At 34.6% G+C, this 22,074-nt stretch overlaps 1 pseudogene; it reads right to left on the bottom strand.

Moving 5' to 3' along the window:
• Positions 1–1,573: 1,573 nt before the first annotated feature.
• Positions 1,574–22,074, bottom strand: part of LOC141386786 (uncharacterized) — a 36,069-nt pseudogene continuing 15,568 nt past the window's right edge.

Genomic DNA, 22,074 nt, shown 5'->3' with positions numbered 1-22,074 from the left:
TTTAGAGATTCTATCATGAGAAAGAATATATTTATTGAGGCTAAGCGACAAATTATTTTTTAGTTTTAAGTGCATTTCTAAATAAAACACTGAAACTTAATTTTTTTAAATTATTTTTTATTTTTAACTTTTTAGTAAATACATTTTTTTGACCACTGAGACCCCAAACGCCGAATTACAGTCCATTTGAGCAGAAAATGTAGATTAAAATGCTTGAAATTGGGTGATACCGTTATATGGAGGCTATATTAAACCTTGACCTACGTCCACAATTTTTAGTGGAGAAGTTCCTGGCCTATTGAGAACTCCAAATGCCAAGTTACAGCAAATTCGGGCTAAAAAGGAAGACAAAATCCCCAAAATACCAGAAGTCGGGTGGTACCGTTATATTGGGGCTATAGGAAAAAATGGACCCATATTGGTTTTGGTTTCAAAATCATGTATTCTTATCCAAATATGAAAAGTGTGCAAAGTTTTAGTTCGATTGGTCAACTGCAACCGTGTTAAAAATCAGTTACCAGATTTGAAAAGGGGGTCAAGTTAGACACCGTAAAAACACTGTAGGAATGGACCAATATTAGTTTTGATTTCATATTCATGTATTGTCATCCCAATCTGAAAAGTGTGCAAAGTTTAAGTTCGATTGGTCAACTGCAACTATGTGAAAAATGAGTTACCAGATTTGAAAAGCAAAATACCGGAAATCGGGTGGTACCGTTATATGGGGGCTATAGGAAACAATAGACCCATATTGGTTTTGGTTTCATATTCATGTATTGTCATCTAAATCTGAAAAGTGTGCAAAGTTTTAGTTCGATTGGTCAACTGCAACCTTGTTAAAAATCAGTTACCAGATTTGAAAAGGGGGTCAAGTTAGACACCGTAAAAACACTGTAAGAATGGACCAATATTAGTTTTGATTTAATATTCATGTATTGTCATCCAAATCTAAAAAGTGTGCAAATTTTAAGTTCAATTGGTCAACTGCAACTATGTGAAAAATGAGTTACCAGATTTGAAAAGCAAATTAGATAAAACACTGTTAAACAGTGTAAAAATGGACCAATATTGGTTTTGATTGCATACTTATGTATTGTCATTCACATCTGTAAGATGTGCAAAGTTTTAGTTTCATTGGTAAACTGCAGCTGTGTTAAAAATGAGTTACCAGATTTGAACTAAACACACACCAAAGCAAGTTAAATAAAACACTGTAAAAACACTGTAATAAAAAACAAAATTCACAAGAGAAAACGAGGCACAATAAATAAGCAGAAGAAGAAGAAAGAGAGTTCCATTTTTTGGGGAATTAGCCATTTTCTCTAAGTAATTATCATTTTTATTCATGATCAACATTTAGAAGAGTTTGTCCTACATCTTGTTGGTCCTTCTGTTGCTGGTGTCGAGGTAGTGGCAGAATTGGGTTCCTTTTCGATATTTTGGTGTTCATTATGAATCTGTTTTATGATAGGTTGGTGTTGGTGGGGTACAACCCCAAAGCAACTTTTTATTTTCTCCAAAAAAGACAACCCATTGCACTTTTGTTGTTGTTGTTCTCCTGATTTTTTAACTACTACTGCTCCTGATGATAAAAAGAAATGCCATGTATTGCCATATATATTTTTAGTCTTTGGTGTTGTTGATAGGTCACTAGGCAAAAGAGTGATGCCATTAGCAACAATATCTGTTGCCAAGAATTGTGTAAAGCTGTTCCAACATCGCCTTTGCCATTGCGACAAATTCCCGGACGTCGTGTAAAGTCTTCGCATTAAATCTGAAATGAGTGGCATTAAAAGACATCAGAGGTTTTAACTGTAGTAGGAGAGAGATGGTCGCCTTTCAATGTTTAGATTTATAGCCTAGCAAATTTTGGGTCCTGTTGTAGGGTAGCATATTCTATCGTCCGATATGTATGTGAGTGTTTGAAAGTTATTTGGTATTGTTTCCATATACATACATATATTGATGCACAGGGCCATTATTAGGCCAATGGTTTGATATACGTACATATGGCAAATAACAAAATTCCTTTGCAATTCCATTTGAAAAAAATTAAAAAAATTTTTCGCGAGCACATCTACGATTTTTGGTATAGAGTTAAAGGGAAAAAATCTGGTTTCAAATCTCCTCGCGTTCACGAAATTGGCCGATGCGCGCAAAAGTTATAGCGGTTTTTATCCTCTTATAAAGAAAAAATATTTTTAAATTTCTTATTTTTTTGTATTGAGAAAATGTAAGCATATATCAGAAACAGCATTTGATATCCATCCGTAGATGCACCAAAATTTCCAAAATGTGTTTTTATTTTCGCGGAAAATCAAAAAAATTAAAAAAATCTGGCAATAAATTCAAATTATACTAACTCAGAGTCCGAATAAACCTCTAAAAACTAAATTAAAAATACGTACAGAAACTAGACATCGCGTAAAAAAATGTGAAATCAAAATTATAAACATTGGCTTTATAAATTGCATATTATAACAACAACAAAAGAGAAACAACTCATTGTTGGAAAATATTGTTACAAATATATTTTTTGGTTTGTTTCGAAAAATTAGAAAAAAATATTTGAGAGTTATCCAACTATTTCGCTAAAATCTGATACATAAATTAAAGTATTCTGCTAAAACTTTATCAAAATATATGGTTTACCATCGTGAAAGCTTAACTGCTTACTGTGATTACTTATAAGGATAGGAAATTAAGAGTAATATTGAAATTACTATCATTTAAAAGATATGAAAATTAAAAAGCCTGTAACTCGCGAATTAGTTAAAGTCGGTTGATGCGCATTCGATTTTGGATAAAGCGAATCAATCTCTTTCAATATTTGTGCATATTTCGATGTTTCACTCAGCGGCCATTGTGTGCCGCCAGTTGCATCATGCACTGCAAAAAACCTTAAAGTGGGTAAAAATCGCACAATTTGCATACGATTTTGATGCGCATCCGGTTTCATCAGCGCCCATCAAAAATACGTCAATATACACCTATTTCAAATAGATTCTTCAAAAACCGCGGATGTGCCTCCACATTAAATTTTTGGCGAAATACCCATATTACTCGCGTATCTCTGTTTTTTTTTTTGTGTTTTCGCAAATATTATAATCGCGAGTAAAGGATTCCATTTATATAAAAAATTTTAAAGAAAATCGCGGTTTAGTACGCGGTTTTGTCAAAATATATTTTTGCTGATTTTCCGATTTTCAAGGTATCTATATCCGCGGTTTTAGTAGATGGATTCGATCGCGGATGGGCTTATTAGATCCGCCGCGTAAAAAAACTAAATTCACGCGGGGTACAAAGGAAATTAAATGACATTTGTAAATTTTAAACGCAAAAAATAGGTTTTTTAAAAAAATGCACGCATGAAATATTGGCCTTTAGACTCCAATTGCTAGGATGCTGTAAGGAGCACACTCATGAGATATGCATTAAACGACGTAAAATCACGAGTTTTATAATCCTATTATGAGTTTTGAATATTATCTTGTTGCGCGTCCGAATTATTAAAACAATTCAAAAAACCCCGAAATTCCGGCTTCAAAATGTCAGCATCAATTTTAGGTGGATGCAGTGGATATATCGAAAAATGATACACCAGTATCATATTGCCCATGAAGTATTCTTTGAGTCTTTCTTTGGGCATATGTCTATAAAATGTAAGGTTAAGCCTAAAATCGGAAGGGAGCATAAAACAACTTGTTGGCTTCAACCCATTTTTACCTATTTTTCTACATTGATGCCAACACAGCTTCCACGTAAATTAATTTTAATGGTCGACCTTATGGGATTCCTCCTAAAACACTTCATTTTAAAGAATGTATATCATACTATATAGCATCCCAGCAAAATAAATTGGAAGTAGTGCAATGTAGACTAGTTCTTTCACGGCATGTTTTTATGCAGTTCAAACGGAGTCGTGAAAAAGGCACTCCATTCCTCACATTTTAACCGCATTTGGTTGCAATCCAAAGAATCACATCCATTTGTCACATTTTAACAACATCCGGAGGCAGTTCAACGGAGTCGTGAAAAAGGCACTCCAATTCCTCACAATTTAACAGCATCCGGATGCATTATACATACATTTTATTAGCAGTTGTTAGAGATCCCTACATGTACATAAATCAGTTTGTACATCTCTACAGGCAGCGGAATAAATTTCCAAAAAGAGATAATCGTGTTAACATTTGTTAATACAAACTAAATAATATTTAATTTGTGGACATTTTTCCGGTAACTCACGAGAAGAAAATTTCCCAATGGAGTGCTGTTGGAGTACATGTCGAAATCTTAACTAGTGATGGGAAGACAATATCAAATCCATTTAGCAGATGAAGCAAAAGCACTTAAGCTTGGATTAAATGAAGAGCGGAGGAAACACACATGTTTGCGATTGAATTCAATAGAGAATTTTCATAATTTGTGTTAATTTAATAATGTTATTAATATTTTTGTTTTACACAAATAATCAATGCATTTTATTTTGTTATTCAAAACACGTGCTCTGGACTGCCTCCTATTCAACCCCAAAGGGTCAATTAAAATGCAATGCCAAAGGGTCAGTTAAAATGCAGTGCCAAAGGTTCAGTTAAAATGCAATGCCAAAAGGTCAGTTAAAATGCGGTGCAAGGAGTGCCTCTTTCCGAGGTCACTCCCTTGTAAAAATCATGAGTGAAAATGCATAATTTGATGCACTTCCAAATCACTTGTACATATCATTTAACTGCCTCTTTGGAGGCAAACTTTTCGCTGGGATATGTTAACAGTTCGCGAATTCTGAACGGATGAAACTCGGATTCATCGATTGTAAAAAATTTTTGTTTTTCGCCATATATATTTATGTTATGTTCAAAAAACTTCTTTACTGGGTTTTCTCTGCTCACTAATGTATACCGTTTTGGTCATTACCCAATACCTTCCTTATGTTTTTACGATTTGTCGTCTTGTAGACGACAGAAAACAACTGAACAACAACACCAAAAAAATAGGACAGTAGTAACTCACCCTGGTTAAGCTGTTGGCGTATTTATCGACTAATTCACGTGTAAATTTTGCAGCATCAGGCCCACATATCTTTTTAGCAGCATTTTCGGAACAGTCGACAAGTTCAGTGATGGAGCAGTAAATTTAAAAACCGAAAGAAACAAAGATAAACGTTAGTTGGTTGCTTAATTCGAAATGACTTTTTATGTACGTGTTCATGTGTGGTCTGTATACATGAGTATTAATGTGTCTGGGAAAATATAAACTACCCCATTTGCCAATGACGTTAACAGGTAATTTGGTTTCTTTTCCCCAAGGGATATTGCATGACAAATTGTCTTCCGGTATACAGTAGGTGACTTACCAAGGAAAAGAAAAACGGCATTGAACAACATAGAAGGCATAGCGTTCGACAGGTGAAAATGTAAAAGATTCTACTATAAGTACAATATTAAGTCTCAAATCCTAAGAAGTGTACCAAAATGGAGAGTTGAAGTTATATAAGTCTCCTTCCCAAACTCGTCTTAAGAATTGTGCAAAACCGTCCTTTCGGGCGGATTTTGAATTGTGCCTTAAACCCGAACCCACTGCTACCGAAAAGAAGAATAATAAACATTGACCACTGTATGAAACCCAGCTATATCTAGGAAATACTTCACCATTAGCATCGTCATTTATTCCATTCAAATCAAACGAAATATGTATATATGTGTCTTGTAGATCTATGTATTGGTTACATTTGGAACTTACCAGCATATCGTTTTAATGTTCTCACTGAGGGTAATATTTTCATGGTTTTCTTGATTGCTGTTAGGCTTCAGGAAGAGCATTGTTTCCTTATAACGTTTGGCACATACTTCGAATTCTCTCTTGGCCTTTTGTGAGCATGGTTCAGGTTTCAGGTATTCTGCAGCCAGTGAAGGATGAACTATTGCAACAAGCAGGACGAAAAAGAAAAAAAGTACAAAACAGAATAATGAAACAAACTTCAAAAAAAGTGAAACAATACAAAAGAGTTATACTATGACAATGAATGGTCCATACACAGACAAACACTCACTAATACAGTTGCCTACTCCGTGTTCATTGGAAACTTAACAACATCAATGATTCGTTCATTTTTCGTTTAAAATGAAGCAAATCGCAATCAGAATAGAAAAGCTTGTGTTGGAAACTGAGTTTCATATATTCTCCTAGAGAATGAAAAAATGTGTGAGGAATACAAATGTTAAAAGAATTTTACAAAATATGTTGGAAAAGTCTGTGGGGGTACAGTCAAAAAGTATTCAATATGAGCCCTATACGAAGGCCTTTGGCACGAGTAAAAAATTGGATGAACTGATAAACCGAACTAGCGAATTCAAGTTGATAAGATAGGGCAAGTCCAAAAAAAACACAACAAGATCTATGAAACAAAGAGTGACGAAACGTCAATCGGTTCATCGGTTATGTTGAGAATATTAGGCCCCAAACTTAGAAATGCATTTTTTGTTGAGAGAATTTTAAACTGATCAATAAACGAAAAACAATTCCCGAGCCCCAAGAGGATTCTCTGGTCATCACATTCGACCAGAGTGCTCAACATTTTGTTTTTAGTAAATTTTTTTACAGTGTATTGCTCGAGAAGGCACACCACGACGTCTATGGCTTTATTTCGTTGCACATGACAATATATCTTCTTCGTTCTATTGTTCTTATGTATGCCGTCGCATATATACATATTCACATACATATGTACATATTTGTCTTTAATTGGAATTTCGTTCATATGCTGACCACATCTGGTCAGCATCCTGTTACGGCCGGTGTTTGGCTGCATTGATAGAGAATTTGCAAAAAAATTCTTGCAATTTAAGAACAATAAATCATCGATTCATTTATTGAATCACTCCAGTTTACCACTGAATGGATTTTTTGCAGAACCTAATAATTATCAGCTCTTTTTGTTTTGTGCTGACCTTGCAACCACTGCCTACATCATGAAAAGTATTAATAGAACATTTTAAGAATTTTATTTTTTTCCGCCATTTTTTAATGAGAGGAACATACTGATTCCGATTTAGACAATTAAAAAAATAAGCTTGAGTCTCACTACGATTTTAAATTACTTATTAATGAGTAGTACACGAATGAACTTGTTCAACTTAAAAATAGGACATTTTATAAAGATTGGAAAATTATCAAATTTTAGTGTTATTTTTCCTCATTTAATTTCAGCAATGTAACGAACTTATTGATTCCGATTTCCACAATTTAACTAATTAGATTAAGTCTGACTTATTAATGTGTAGTTCACTCGATACATCTTCGTGTGTTACTTGTTCCTTATAATTGCAGAGAAGCCCTATATGGAGCATTATTCTCCTTGGTAGCAGCACGACATTTCTGGTTATACCATAGATAACTTGGTGGAGACAAGATTAAGGATTTAGTGGATGTTTGCATGGATGGTCAATACTATACTACTGTGCTGACATGGTAGTGAAACGATGTTTTTTCGTAACTTATCCGCTACGTTTAATTGGGCGCGTAAAGAGAGAAACCTGGGGCCTAATTTCGGCATTCGATTCGATCGAGTTTTTACTTGTGAATGAAAAAATCGAACTATGAAAACCTATGTGTTCTTCAAAGAACATTAAGAAGGTAGATGGTAAAAAATGTGTTTATTTTAAAGCAAAAACTAAAAAAATATTAATACAAAATTTTAAATATTTGTTGAATTCGTTGAACAATAATTTGGGAATGAAGTTGTGCTAGAAAAATGTACGAAATGATTTATTTTTGTAAAACTTTTTTGACATTGTTGTAACAGATGTATAATGCATCTATCTTAGTAAATGTACATTTGGTGGCGCGAATAGGTTTTCATAGTTCGATTTTTTCATTCACGAGCAAATACTCGATCGAATCGAATACCGTACTTAGGTCCCAGATTGTTCTTGTTTTTGATCTTGTGACAGCTACGTGGCCTTATGTATGTATCTATTATCTCTTACTGTTACGTGTCGTGGGATGATCAATGGGATTGGGGATTTCATGAGTCGGAGGAGGATAATGGTCGCGTTGAATCTAAACATCTGTAGTCTTCGGAACTCTGATAGACACAACGTACTGCGCTTGGAACATAAGAGAATTGAAGTATGTACACCGGCCCATCTAGTACAGACCAATCTCGCTTGAGCTTGACTATAGTGACCCATACTTAGAGTTTGGGGGTAGCGGTCAAGTGTGGAAACGCCGAGAGGGAACTGATGTATGTGTACATCCCGCCGACTACAGCTGTGACCCGCGATTTTCGCTTGACATCAAGCCACTGTGAGAAAGCAGTCAGAGTCAGAGAGCTGACATTAGAAATAGATCATCTGAACTGCACCAACATTGGAACTGATAGCAGTAAACTGTGGACAACGGATAAGGTGTTATCGAAACCTGGCAAAGAGGATGATCGGGTATCTGTCTTGTTTAACGTCCTGGTTGTGGCAAATCCAAAGAGGTACGTATGTATAACATCCTCGGAGATCATTTACCATACGTGGCAGCGGATGAACAATAGCTGTGTCGACAAACAAGTGTTGTTTTAGTGTAGCTAACATCCTGATGAAGCTACCGCCTCAATTCCCACTGGGATTAATGCGTAACACAGTCCCCAAACTGAAAATGAAATAATAATTCCCCAATTTTAGAAATGAAATAAATCCCCCAAAAATAAATTGGGGACTTATTTCATTATTCTAAAATTGCAAATTATTCAAAAACTAAAACGCTTTGTTTTGTCAATTAGTTTATTAAAGAGCGTCTACAGATCACTATGGAATTCCAAAAATTATTTATGTATCCAACACCTGCATTTGCAGCATAATATGTTGCAAATCAAGAGTGAATGAGGAAGGTTTTTTAAGCAAAACAAGTAAGCCAAGGCTATAGTCGAACGGGGCCGACCATGTGACACCCTACACCACTACCCATGGTAATTAGCATTCCACAAATCAAAATTTCTGTATGAAACAAATAACTCATTGTAAGAAATAACTTTGTGGATACCTGCACCGTACCACGCCAAGCTTAAATAATAATATAATAATTGTTTCACACACATCCTAGAAGGGACAAGGGAGACTTCTATCATATCAATGAGTGAGTGTACCCCGATTTATATTTACTCAATGATATGGGACACACAGCTTATCTCCGAGTTCGAACGGCATGTCCTAAGACACCACTTGTAGAGAAGTTTTACATGGCTAAAATACTCATAAAATGTCGCCAATATTACTGAAGGGTATTTTACCACCGTTAAAAATTTGATGTTGTCTGGCTGGGGAATTGCTTCGAAAAAGGAGGCAAAGCGACCCATGTTGCAATGTATGTATAAAAATCTAATTGGACAATTAATACTCTACACGCAAAAAAACGGCCACTCTAACATATGTCCCAAACATGAATTAATATATAATATATGTTTGGGTCTGCAAACAAATATATGTTTGGGTGGAAACAATTTTATGTTTGGGTGCAAACATTTTATATGTTTGGGTGCAAAAAAGTATAAACCCAAAAGACACAAAAAAAAAAAAAAACAAAAACATGCACCAGTGGGCGCTTACTGAGAGCAAGGGAGCGTAAAATTCAATGTAAAACACTTTGAAATGTGTGCTCACTTGCTCTCAGTGAGAACTCACTGGCTATCTCTATAGTATACACACAAATGTTGAGGTTGTTTATTGAAAGGCAAAAGAACAACAAACACATAGGTACATACAAAATTCTAAAGAAATACATAACACAATTTAATAAAAGAAATACTGATTGAAATAATTTGTAAATAGTCACACTTTTAAAAAGGAAAAATATATAGAAACGTAGTTGAACGCTTCTCCTTAGTTGTGAAATAAAACAAATTGTCCTCATAGTTGAAATCATCAGCGGGGAATCGGCATCTAGAATCAAATGATTATGTTTTGTATTAAATAAATATGGATATGTATTATATAAATATGGATATGTCATATTTCAAATATACATAAGTATGTATGTAATTACCAATATTAAATGCGATTTCTTCCTTGTCCAATAAAATAATTCCATTCAACTTTCCGATTCAATTATAAAATGTATTGGGCATTTAATTTACTAAAAAGCACAATTTCTTTAAGAAAACACAAAACATTGATTTATTCACTCATTTTACCGTCTTGACTCTACAAAGGCATCTAAAACACTGAAGAAAGAAAAAAATATAATTCATATCATTTCTTCTTTTCTTCTTCGCCTGCTAAGTTGTTTAACAACAACAAAACAACAAACACACGAGTTTGTCGCATACATGCCACCAAAGCCCCCTTCTTCGCTTCTACGTCTTCTATTATACAATACACACAACTCTTCATTATAAAACAGCATTCCACAGCCGCGAGAGCACTGTTATTACTCTCGTTGACAAACATCCTCTCTCCACCCATGAAAAAAATGTTCTAATATAAAAAATATGTTTTACCCAAACATATCAAATTGAGATATGTTACAAAATGTTGCAAACATATATTTGTTTGGACCCAAACATATTATGTTTGGATCCAAGCATATATTTGTTTGCAACCGGTCCCAAACATATATTTGTTTGGATCCAAACATATTTCTAACATAAATTTTTCTGCGTGTATGGCACCATGTAATTTGCAGTAATGCAAAAACTGTGAATACGAAAATGTGGTTCTCTACACAAAACCTATTAAATATTAGGCTGTAGGCCCATTATCTAGCAGACACGTTATTGCAATTTGCATCAGGGGGGAAGGTCAGTAGGCCTTTTCCATATGTAGGCTACTTTGCCGGTATATGCCCTCCAGGAAATAAAATATAGACCAAAAATATTTTTTTTATTTTTTATACAAAAGTGATGGCCCATTTCACCCGTTAAATAATATCATATCATCATCCATCTTCTTCTACCTAATATCTTACCTCATGCAATTTCGTGATTATTGAGCTATAATTGCGACCTTTAGCGTGTTTATGATTACACTACAAACATATAACTGGTTATACTAGGCTGTAACTCTGTTATCTTATCATGTACACCAACACAATTCACATCAATAGAAAGGTCGTTCTTCTTCCAAGTATAGCTTACTTGCCCGGAATGTCTCTTCCAGCAAATTTGGGGACTTATTTCATTTTCAGTTGGGGACTTATTTCTTTGGGGAATTATTTCGTAACGGCGTCTTATACATTTGAACATGAAGTTGGAGGCAGACCAGAAACAGTAAAATAAGAACGAATACATGTGTATTAGCGGACACGACAACAACAATACTATAATGTGCTTCCTTTTTAAAAAATACAAACATATACAAATTTTATTATGTTAGACAAATGCATATAAGGCAGCGACAAATTAGCCCCTTCAAAAATATTTCACACACATCTGATTATGATCGCTAGTCCATATAATAATTCGTAATATATTCTTGTAATAACTGGAGATAGGTAAACCATTAATCACACATTTCATTGCTCCTAATTATCCTACAAATTATAAAGAATTCACAAAACTCTCTTTTAACGCGGATAAAAATATTTTCCTACTCCTAATTACTTATAGTCCGTCTAGACGGGATTAATTAATTCGTAATTACCAATTGTCCGAAACAATACTTAATATCTATTAAAAGGTCCTTTAGAGAGTTTTCATAGATTTACGAGGGCAGTTCGGAAACTTCTTAGCCTAGCACAAAAAGCGCTATATAAGCAGAAAAAAGTTAAGTGTTTTGGAAACTTCCATCTCTGTTATGAACACATGTTAAATTTTGTTTCGATCTGGCAACTCCTTCATATAGAAACAGGTGTTCAAAAAAGACGCATCCGCAATTTTTTTACAATGGAAAAATTAGAAATGCGTGCTGTCATTAAATATTTACATAAAAAAGGTTTATCGGGACAAGAAATTCATAATGATATGGTAAATGTGTTAGGTGAAAGTGCTCCTTCATATGCAACAGTAAAAAATTGGGTTGCTGAATTTAAACGTGGTCGTACAAGCATTGAAGATGAACCACGTAGTGGACGTCCAAAAACAGCAACAACAACAGAAATTGTAGCCAAAGTGCATGATATGGTATTAAAAGATCGACGAATAAAAGTGCGTGAAATTGCTGATATCATGGGCATCTCAAATGATCGAATCCATTTAATTTTGCATGAAGAACTACAGATGAAAAAGCTTTCTGCAAGATGGGTGCCGCATTTGTTAACAGTCGATCAAAAACGCATAAGAATGAACATTTCTCAAGCTTGTTTGGATCGTTTTAAGCGAAATAAAATGGATTTTAAGCGTCGTTTCATAACTGTTGATGAGACATGGATCCACCACTATACTCCAGAGACAAAAGAACAATCCAAGCAATGGACTGAAGCTGGAGGAAGTGCCCCAAAGAAGGCAAAAACAATTCAATCGGCTGGGAAGGTTATGGCAACGGTTTTTTGGGACTTCAAAGGTATTTTATTGATTGCCTATCTGCAAAAGGGTAAAACAATAAATTCAGAGTACTATTGCAACCTTTTGGATCAATTAAATGTACAAATTCGAGAAAAACTTCCTGGCTTACAACACAAAAAAATAATTTTTCATCAAGACAACGCACCAGCGCACAAGAGTGTTTTAACAATGGCTAAAATCAACGAATTAAAGTACGAGTTGCTTCACCACCCACCTTATTCTCCTGATTTAGCTCCCAGTGACTTTTACTTGTTGCCAAATCTAAAAAAAAATCCTTGCTGGCAAGCGTTTTACCTCAAATGAAGATGCAATTACAGTTGTAAACCACTATTTTGAAGACCTTGAGGAAAACTATTTTAATCAAGGGATAGAATTGCTAGAAAAGCGTTGGACTAAGTGTATTGAAGTTTCAGGAGATTATATTGAAAAATAAAAATATTTTTGAAAAAGTAACTATTCTCTTTCATTGATAGGCTAAGAATTTTCCGAACCGCCCTCGAACACGTCACAAATTGACACAAATTACATAGAATCGAACAACGGCTGCAATTGCAACATCAATAACAAAGTAGGCATTCAATTTTCAATTATCTTCTCGAGAACCTGATTAACAAAAGCCAGCTTAAAATGTTTGTGTATGTGTGTATAGATCTAAATTTTTGCAAAATGATAAATGATTTAAAATGCCACAGCAATTAATTTAGCTTTACTTCTCCATTCAAAGCAAAGCTCAAAATTACCATCTTGAAATTCGCCCTTGTTACACAGGTCCCATATGAATTGATTACTGCGATGACACAATTTGTTGAATTGATTGCGTTTCTGGGGATTCTTGCAGCGTCTGGTATAGCTTTGTGTGCAACGGACTACTTTACGTAGTTCACTGAAACGAAGAAAAAACAGACAATCAGAAAAAAAGAAGAAAAAAAACTCGGACAACAAAAAGACACTGAAATGCGACTTGAGAAGTTAAAGGAAAGATATAATGTCAAGAGTTGACAAATCGTTGTAGATCCAATTTGAAAAAGCGGTTGACATTACGAAAACGGACATTTGACACTCCTAGAAGAAGATGAAGCTGTCAAAATGAATTGGTTTTATGTAATTTTTTTACATTATTATACTATTGTTGTCCTTGCGTCTGGGATGTGTTACAATCCCTGTTACATACAGTACACTCCATGTCATTAGAATAGAACACCAAAATATCGGTTAATGTTAGCTTATTTATCCCAAAACGAATGAATCGACGTTTTCGGTATTGAAGTCTATGATGTTCCGTATCAAACACAGAAAAAAATAGTTTTTCTAGCTTTTCGCGAAATGATTTTCTGATCATTTTTCCGATAGTACTATGAAAAATAGGCATTTATTTTTGATCATTAGGATATAGCAGTAATGTTATTTTCGCGAATTGTTGAGATATTACCGTCGAATTTTCTTTCAGTTGATAAAGAGAGGTTTGTCAATCATTATACACCAAAGAAAGTCTCTAAATAATTCCGCGAACACCACGGAAAAAGCTTAAATTGACAGATAATTGAAAGATCTCGGAATATCAGAAAGAGAAGCGCGGTTAATTCATAGTTCTTCACAATAAAATTTCCCTCAGTGTATTAAAAAAGCGATTGTTTTCATATCAGATTATGTACTTATGAATGAGTAGCATATTTCAAACCTTGAAACGGCAGACGTGTTCGCGGAAATTTCATTTTATTTGCCAAAACATCAATGTTTTAATCAGAAATTTTGACGTTTTTCATATTTTTTTAAATGTTCCATCTTTTCAGCATCCCAAGCACACGATTGTATGTGTCGAGGTTGTTTGTCTCATATTCTACCTTATTGTGAAGAAATATGAATTAACCGTGCGTCTCCTTCTGATAGAAAAGGTCAATTTTTTCTGTGTTTGATACGGAACATCATAGACTTCAAATCCGCCGATTCATTTTTTTTAGTGTGAATAAGCTAACATTAACAAAAATTTAGGTGTTCTATTCTACTGACGTGGGGTATATTTTTGTTGTTGTCATCTACATAACAGCTTAAAAAAGGGTTTTTGTGTGTTTGTGGGAATATTACCATTATTTTTTACCCCATGCTAGCAGCTTGGAGAACATGGTAATAAATATTTATTGTGGACATAGATAAACTATCACTGAAGGTTGATAATGCAAAAGTAAAAAAAAAATCGCAGAAAACTTATTTGTTTGTTAGCTGTGTTGACAATGCAAACAGTCTTTCTAGTTTTGTTTGATCAAAAACTTTTTTTTTGTTGAACACTAAAAGAAATCTCAAAGCATTATCTCTAACCTTCTAACTACGATTAGGGCAAAGAGATATTTATTTTTCTTCTTATGTCAATTTTTGATTGCCATTTGATAACTTATTGCATTGAATGTTGTCATTTAACACATTTCACAATTTGACAAATTGTATTTTATAAAATTCTTCTTCAAGGGCTAACATTTTGAAAAAAAAAACAAGTAAAAACGGCGTTAAGTTCGGCCCGGCTGAACTTGTTATACATTCCACCACCAGCTGTATTGAAGTAAAATGGAACAATTAGTTTCCTTTCATTTATGAAGAAGAATACTGAACACCGCATTTCGGTAAAACAATGTGACTAAGCTTCAAAATAACGAAAGTCGCAGGTACCTTTCTATGGGGCCTGTACCAAAACATCGGTCTATACCGACAAATTTCTCGCAGAAAGTTTATATACTCAAAAAAGTCTAAATACCAAATTTCCGATGTTTCGGTAAGATATTGTGGCTAAAATCTTCAAAATACCAAAAGTCAAGAGGTACGCTTCTATGAAGACGTGGACCCATACTGATAATTCCCTTCTGGGATATTTTAGAACACAATGGAAGACAAAATAACAAATTTCATTCATTTCGGCGGGATATTGACGTCACAACCTTCTGAATTACGAAAATCGGGAGGTACCGTGCTATGGGCGCTATATAGAAACATGGACCTAAACTCACGAATTTCTGCCGGAAAGGTTTTTACCTCCAACATAGACTAAATAGCAAATATCAGCCATTTGTTGTGGCCACAACCTTCAAAATACCCAAAATCGGGAGGTACCGCTCTATGGAGCTATATGAAGGCGTGGACCTATACCGATAAATTCAGGGTGGAAAGTTTAATACCCCCAACGAAGTCATAATACCAAATTTATTGGGTTATTGTGGCCACAAACTTTAAAATACCGAATATCGTGAGGTACCCTTCTATGAGGGCTATATAAAGGCGTGGACCTATACCGACAAATTTCTTACGGAAAGTTTTTAGGCTCAAAGAAGACTAAATACCAAAGTTTCTATATTTCGGTAAGAGAATGTGGCTAAAACTTAAAACATACCGAAAATCAAGAAGTACGCTTCTATGGTGATATAGGAAGACGTGGACCTATACTGATAATACTCTTCTGGAATATTTTATAACTCTTGGAAGACTAAATAACGAATTTCTGCCATTTCGGTGGGATATTGACGTCACAATCTTCAGTATTACGAAAATCGGGAGGTACAGTTCTAAGGGGGCTATATCGAAACGTGGACCTATACCGACGAATTTTAGTCGGAAATGGGGCAATATGAAAGCGTTGACCTGTACAGACAAATTTCTGGCGAACAGTTTTATTTCACAGTGAAGACTAAATACCAAATTCCAGCCATTTTGGTGGAATATTGAAGCCACAACCTTAAAAATACGTAAAATCGGGAGGTAGCTTTCCATGGGGGCTATATGAAGGCGTGGACCTATACCGACAAATTTAAAGGGGAAGTTTGAGTACCCCCAACGTAGTCTAAATACCAAATTTCCATTTCGGTGGAATATTGGGGCCACAACGTTCAAAATACCGAAAATCGGGAGGTACCGTTTTATGGGGGCTATATGAAGGCATGGACCGAACCGACACCGACAAAATTCTGTGGAAAAGTTTTATACCCCTAAAGAAGACTACGTACCAAATTTCAGCCATTTTGGTAGGATAATGAACCTAAAATCTTAAAAATACCGAAAATCGGGAGATACCGTTCTATGGGGGATATATCAACACGTTGACCTATATATCCCATTTTCAATACCAAGCATTCTGCAAGTAATAAAAACTTCTGTACCAAATATTGACTCCCTGTCTTTAAAATTGAGAGCTGTATCTTGATTTCAACAGACAGACGGACGGACGGATAGACGGACATGGTTAAATCGACATAGAATTTTATGCTGATCATGTTTTACAAACGGAATGACAAATTTAATTATACCCTCCATATGGTGGAGGGTATACAAATGTCAACATGACTAGAACATGTCATGAGAATTGACAATACTATTTAAAATGCGCATATTTACGAGCGACATGCAGGTTGACGCAGACCACGAAAACCAAGGCTGAGATGATAATTTTTTGAGTTACCGAAAAAATCGTTAAAATTAAACGCAAAATCTTTATAAATAAAAAATCAAATGTCGTTAGTTGGTTGGTTTTTATGCAAAGAAAATTTGACCACGCCCACTTTTACGCCCACTTTTTTCAATTTTTATCTTTTCTACAAAAACTACTTAACCGATTTTTGTGAAATTGTCAGGGAATGTACAGGGATGGCCCCCCGGTTTTCTTGAATTTAGGTGGGGCGGGGTACTTCCCCTATACTCTATTTCTTTAAAAATGCTATATCTTTATAAGTAAAAATCAAATGTCGTTCGTTGGTTATGACATCAGTTGAAAACGGCTGGACCGATTTGGATAATTCTTTTTGTGAAATGTTCGCCATAACCCGACTTAGGTTTTTTTGCAAAGAAAATTTGACCACGACCACTCTTACGCCCGCTTTTTTCAATTTTAAATTTTTATCTTTTCCACAAATATTACTGAACCGATTTTCCTGAAATTGTCAGGGAATGTACAGCGATGGCCCCCTGTGAAAATAGGCTACACATTTTGTTGAATTTAGGTGGGGCGGGGAAATTCCCCTATACACGACAATTTGTATTGTTTATTTTTACAAGAAAACTATGAAAATTTAATATGAAATCCTTTATGAAAGGACACATATCAAATTAAAATTTTTATTGTTTATTTCAAATTTTCATAGAACTTGAATAATTAATTGTTTCTATTCATCTTATAAACCACGATTTATGTTAAAAAACTAAATTCTTCTTCAGCATTTTTAACCACACGTCAGTATTTAAGACAAGATTAGTGACATTACATCGTTAGCCTAAATTTCAATATTTTCATCGACTCTCCTCAAATGAAATTCAACGCCTGAATCTTTTTTATTTACAAATAGAAAACTATGTTGTACTGTTCAAATGTGTCATGGCGATAGTTTGTGTTTCTAATTCCGGCTCTCTACTTTTTTGTTCTATTGATACTTGGCAAGGATTTCATTCACTTTTGATTCATGTCCTTTGCACATGTCAATCGGCAGCTTGTTGTAGTCAATTTATTTTTCTGTTTTAAAGAAAAAGATCGGAAAAAGCATTTATTTTTTCTCAGGGAGGTGGTAACTTGAAATTTGATACTGTTTTAAGTAGCAAAACGAATTGAAATGAACTTTAAGAGCCCTTCAGAGAAGTTTTTTTGTGTGTTTTTATTTAATTTGCTATTGACTTATTTACCAATAATATTCCCAATTATGTATGTATATATCAAATTCCTTTGCAAACGAAATACTGTTTGAATATTTTCTAACTAAGGAGAAGGAGACTGTTTTGAATCCTCTTTGTATAACTTATTTGAATTTGTATTTATTTCTTCCAATTTTTAAAATAGTTAATATTCTTAAGAGAAGCAAGCTAATATTTATAAATATCATTATAGATTCAAAGCGGATCATCGAATGCCTACTAATTGAATTATCATGAACTTTGTTAGTTATTTATTTTTCGTTGACTTTACAATGCTCCAAAGATTTTGGTTGTTTGAAAAAAAAAGTTTATGGTGTTTAGGTGTTCCTTGTTTGTGTTTGGGGACATGTATTTGTTAGTTGTGAACAAAAGTTAATCCAATTTTATATTAAAATACTCCGTGGAATAAATAATTGACATGTTCCCCTCCGTAGTAGTTGTATAGGTACATTTTTATGTTTGATTTGATTTTTTGACAAATACTGAAGACATTTAAAGCCTGAACACATTAAAAAATAAATACAATTTTGACTTAAATGCAGTATAAAGGGAACACGTTGAGAATTTAATAGCGGGTAGTTGTTTTGATCATGTCTGAAACATAAGCTGAGGGAAGCTAATACTTTCTGAGATATGGGGCTTGAAATGTCCCAGTTGTCTTTTTCCAACTCTTTATTTTTATCCCCCACAATTCTTACGATAATTCAGGCCCGACTAGAGACTTGAGGACGTTATTCCTCATTCTGGTCTTATCGCAGATAGATGCGGCATGGCCGCTTTCGAATGTAATCTCCAGGACATTGAGGTAATTAGTGGTCGGAATTATTGGTCCATCGATCTACACATCCAATGGATGCTGACGCCATGATCCTACTTCAATGCCGTGGGCAGGGTGTGGAATTTCAGAAAAGTAGGCTCTATTACCCGGGCGATATCACGCCTCCTTGGGGAACTTCCTCCCCTTTTATATTCTCCGTAGAAGATAAGCTTATAAAAATTCCAAATTGTTATTGCATCGTCACTCTTTAATAATGGTGATACGTCTCTTCTTTAATGCCTATTTATACCATACACCACTATGTGGAAAGGGTGTTATACGTTTTTTTTAGAAAAAAATCATGGAAATATTCGTCGGAGACCCCCAATGTGGTATACCAATCTTCATATCTCGACGAGATAAAGCGATTTTGAGATGTGTGTCTGTCCGTCCGTCCGTCCGTGTGTCCATTATAAATTGTAAACACGCTCCAGGCCGCAATTATGGACCGATCGTCACGAAATTTTGTATGGAGGTCGGGTTCAGATCAGAATAGATCCCTATTCTTATTGCTGATGATCGTGAAATATTTAGCGGGTGAAATGGACCAAAAACATAATATTTATCCAATTTTCTAGCGGCTCTGTAGGTCTCAATAATAGTCAGATCAACGCGTAATTTTAAATAAGGTAAGAGTATATCACAAAGGAGAAGCTTGCAATTTGAAATGGCGATCGGATAATATTTAGAGCGTTAAATGGACCAAAACTTTTGTGTGAAAATTGTGAAAATTTTTAGTATACAGCTTATATCTTAATCCCTGGAAGTGACATTCCGGACAAGTGAGATATACTTGAAAGTGGAACGCTTGACTTTTCAATTGGTGCCAATTATGTTGGTGTGCATGATCAGATAACAGAGTTACAGCCTAATATATTCCGTTATTTGTTTGTAGTATAATAATAAACTCGCTAGTAGTCGCAATTAGACATAAATAGTCACGAAATTTTGCACCCGGTAAGAGTTTAGGTCGAAAAAGATGCCTACAATTTTGAATGATGATCTGATATTCTTAAGCGGGTGAAATGGACCATTACTTTTGTATGAAAATATAAAAATTTTATTTTTGGTCGATATTTTAATTCCTTGAGGACATATATATTTCGCAAAGTAGCCTACATATGGAAAAAACTACTGACCTTTCCTCTGATGTTAATTGCAATAAAGTGTTTGCTAGATAACGGGCCTACTGCATAATATATAATGGGTTATGTGTAGAGAACTACATTTTTATCCCATGCTATATATTGTCTCTCCAAAAGTTTATGTAACACCACGAAGTATTCGTCCTAGACCCCTTATTTGGTGTGCCAAAATTCATATCTCGACGAGATAATGCGATTTAGCGATGTGTGTCCGTCCATTAAAAATTGTAAACAAGCTTAAGGCCGCAATTATGGACCGATTTCAACGAATTTTTTAAGGAGGTTGGATTCGGGCCAGTGTAGAAATGATTAGTTTTTGGTGATGATCGTGAAATGTTCAGGGGATGAACTGGACCAAAACCAAAATTTTAACCAACTTTGTAGCGGCTCTGTAAGTCAAAATAATAACCCGCAAAATTTTAAACAAAGTTTGAGTTTATGATGAAGAAGAAGCGTACAAACCAACGTTTGTGTGAACTAAATTTTCCTTTCCTGCAACAAAAATGTCTTTGTCATGCTGGATAACTTTTTGTTTTTGGTCATAAGTATTATACATTACATCTCTGATATTTCATAATAAAATTTTCACAATCATTGAAAAGAAGTTCCGTGGAGAGCGATTGTCCAGGGATAGTGGTACAGGGTATCCCATGGTCGGCTCCGTCCGACTATAGACTTTTCTTACTTGTTTGTTTGTAGTGTAATCAGAAGCTCGCTAGACGTCGCTCAATAGTCACGAAATTTTGCACGATGTAAGAGTTTAGGTCGAAGAACATACCTACAATTTTGAATGATGCTCTCATATTATCTAGTGGGTTAAATGGACTATTACTTTTGTATGAAAAATATAAAAATATTATTTTTGGTCCATATTTTAATTCCTGGATGGCATATACCGTCAAAGTAGCCTACATATGAAAAAATAGCTACTGACATTTCCCCTGATTGCAATAATGTGTCTGCTAGATAACGGGCCTACTACCTAATATATAATGGGTTTTGTGTAGAGAACCATAATTTTCTCCCATACTGCAAATTGTCTCTATCATGACAGAGAAATTTTCAGTTCAGTTGTCTAATTGGATATTTAGACAAATATTGCAGCATGGGGTCGCGTAGCCACCTCTTTTATACTCTCAGCCTTTAGGATGAAGGGATTATATACAAAATACGACCAAAGATGTGTCTCATCGAAATAATGTTTGTAGACCCCAAGTATGTTTGGACGAAATCCGTTTTAGACAATTTGGAGTTGATTCAGCCTTGTCCGTTCATCTGTCTCTCTTACTGACAAATAAAAAAAAATCAGAGATATGGTAAATTGCATTGTATATATATTTATTTATATTAGGTGCATTTCAAAATGGAACCTGATATTTAAAGACAATTTAAAGATGTAGCAAGAGATGCTAATCAATGTGAAAATTCACAATTTTGGCATATTGTTTAGAAATGTATAATTTATACAAATATACCAGTAGGGACAAGTGAGCCTTATCTTATATCAATGGATTCATGTTATGTCATTGATTATCGCCGAACCCGAAAGGCGTGTCCTGAGTTGCCACTCGTCCTTCATAAATATCTTTTATGATAACTCAAATTTCAATGGTGAAAAACTACATGATGCGAACGTTTGCGGATCATAGTTACTTTTGATGTTTAAGGCGCTTAAATCTCGAACATCAGATTCAAACCTAGCACGCTAAGCATAGTTGCGCCAATCTCAAATAATCACATTTTTCTCAAGTAAAATTGGAATAATTTATGTAAAACCATTAAAAAGATATTTTGGCAACGTTTGCCAGAACCAAATTTTGGTCTGCCTTATAACATGGGCTCTTATTTATCAGACTAAATCAAAACATTTGATTGCGACCCAATCATTCGTAAAAAGTTGAATTTACCTGTTAGCAATGCCAGAGCATGTGCTTAAAATATTATGTAACTTTTTCAGGCACCGTATTGATGTT

This window comes from Musca autumnalis, unplaced genomic scaffold (assembly GCF_047663935.1).
Source record: "Musca autumnalis isolate F117 unplaced genomic scaffold, ASM4766393v1 scaffold_5, whole genome shotgun sequence".
NCBI classification, from domain to species: domain Eukaryota; kingdom Metazoa; phylum Arthropoda; class Insecta; order Diptera; family Muscidae; genus Musca; species Musca autumnalis.
Note: the sequence above shows the minus strand (reverse complement) of the source record. Positions and strands in the feature narration are given on the sequence as shown.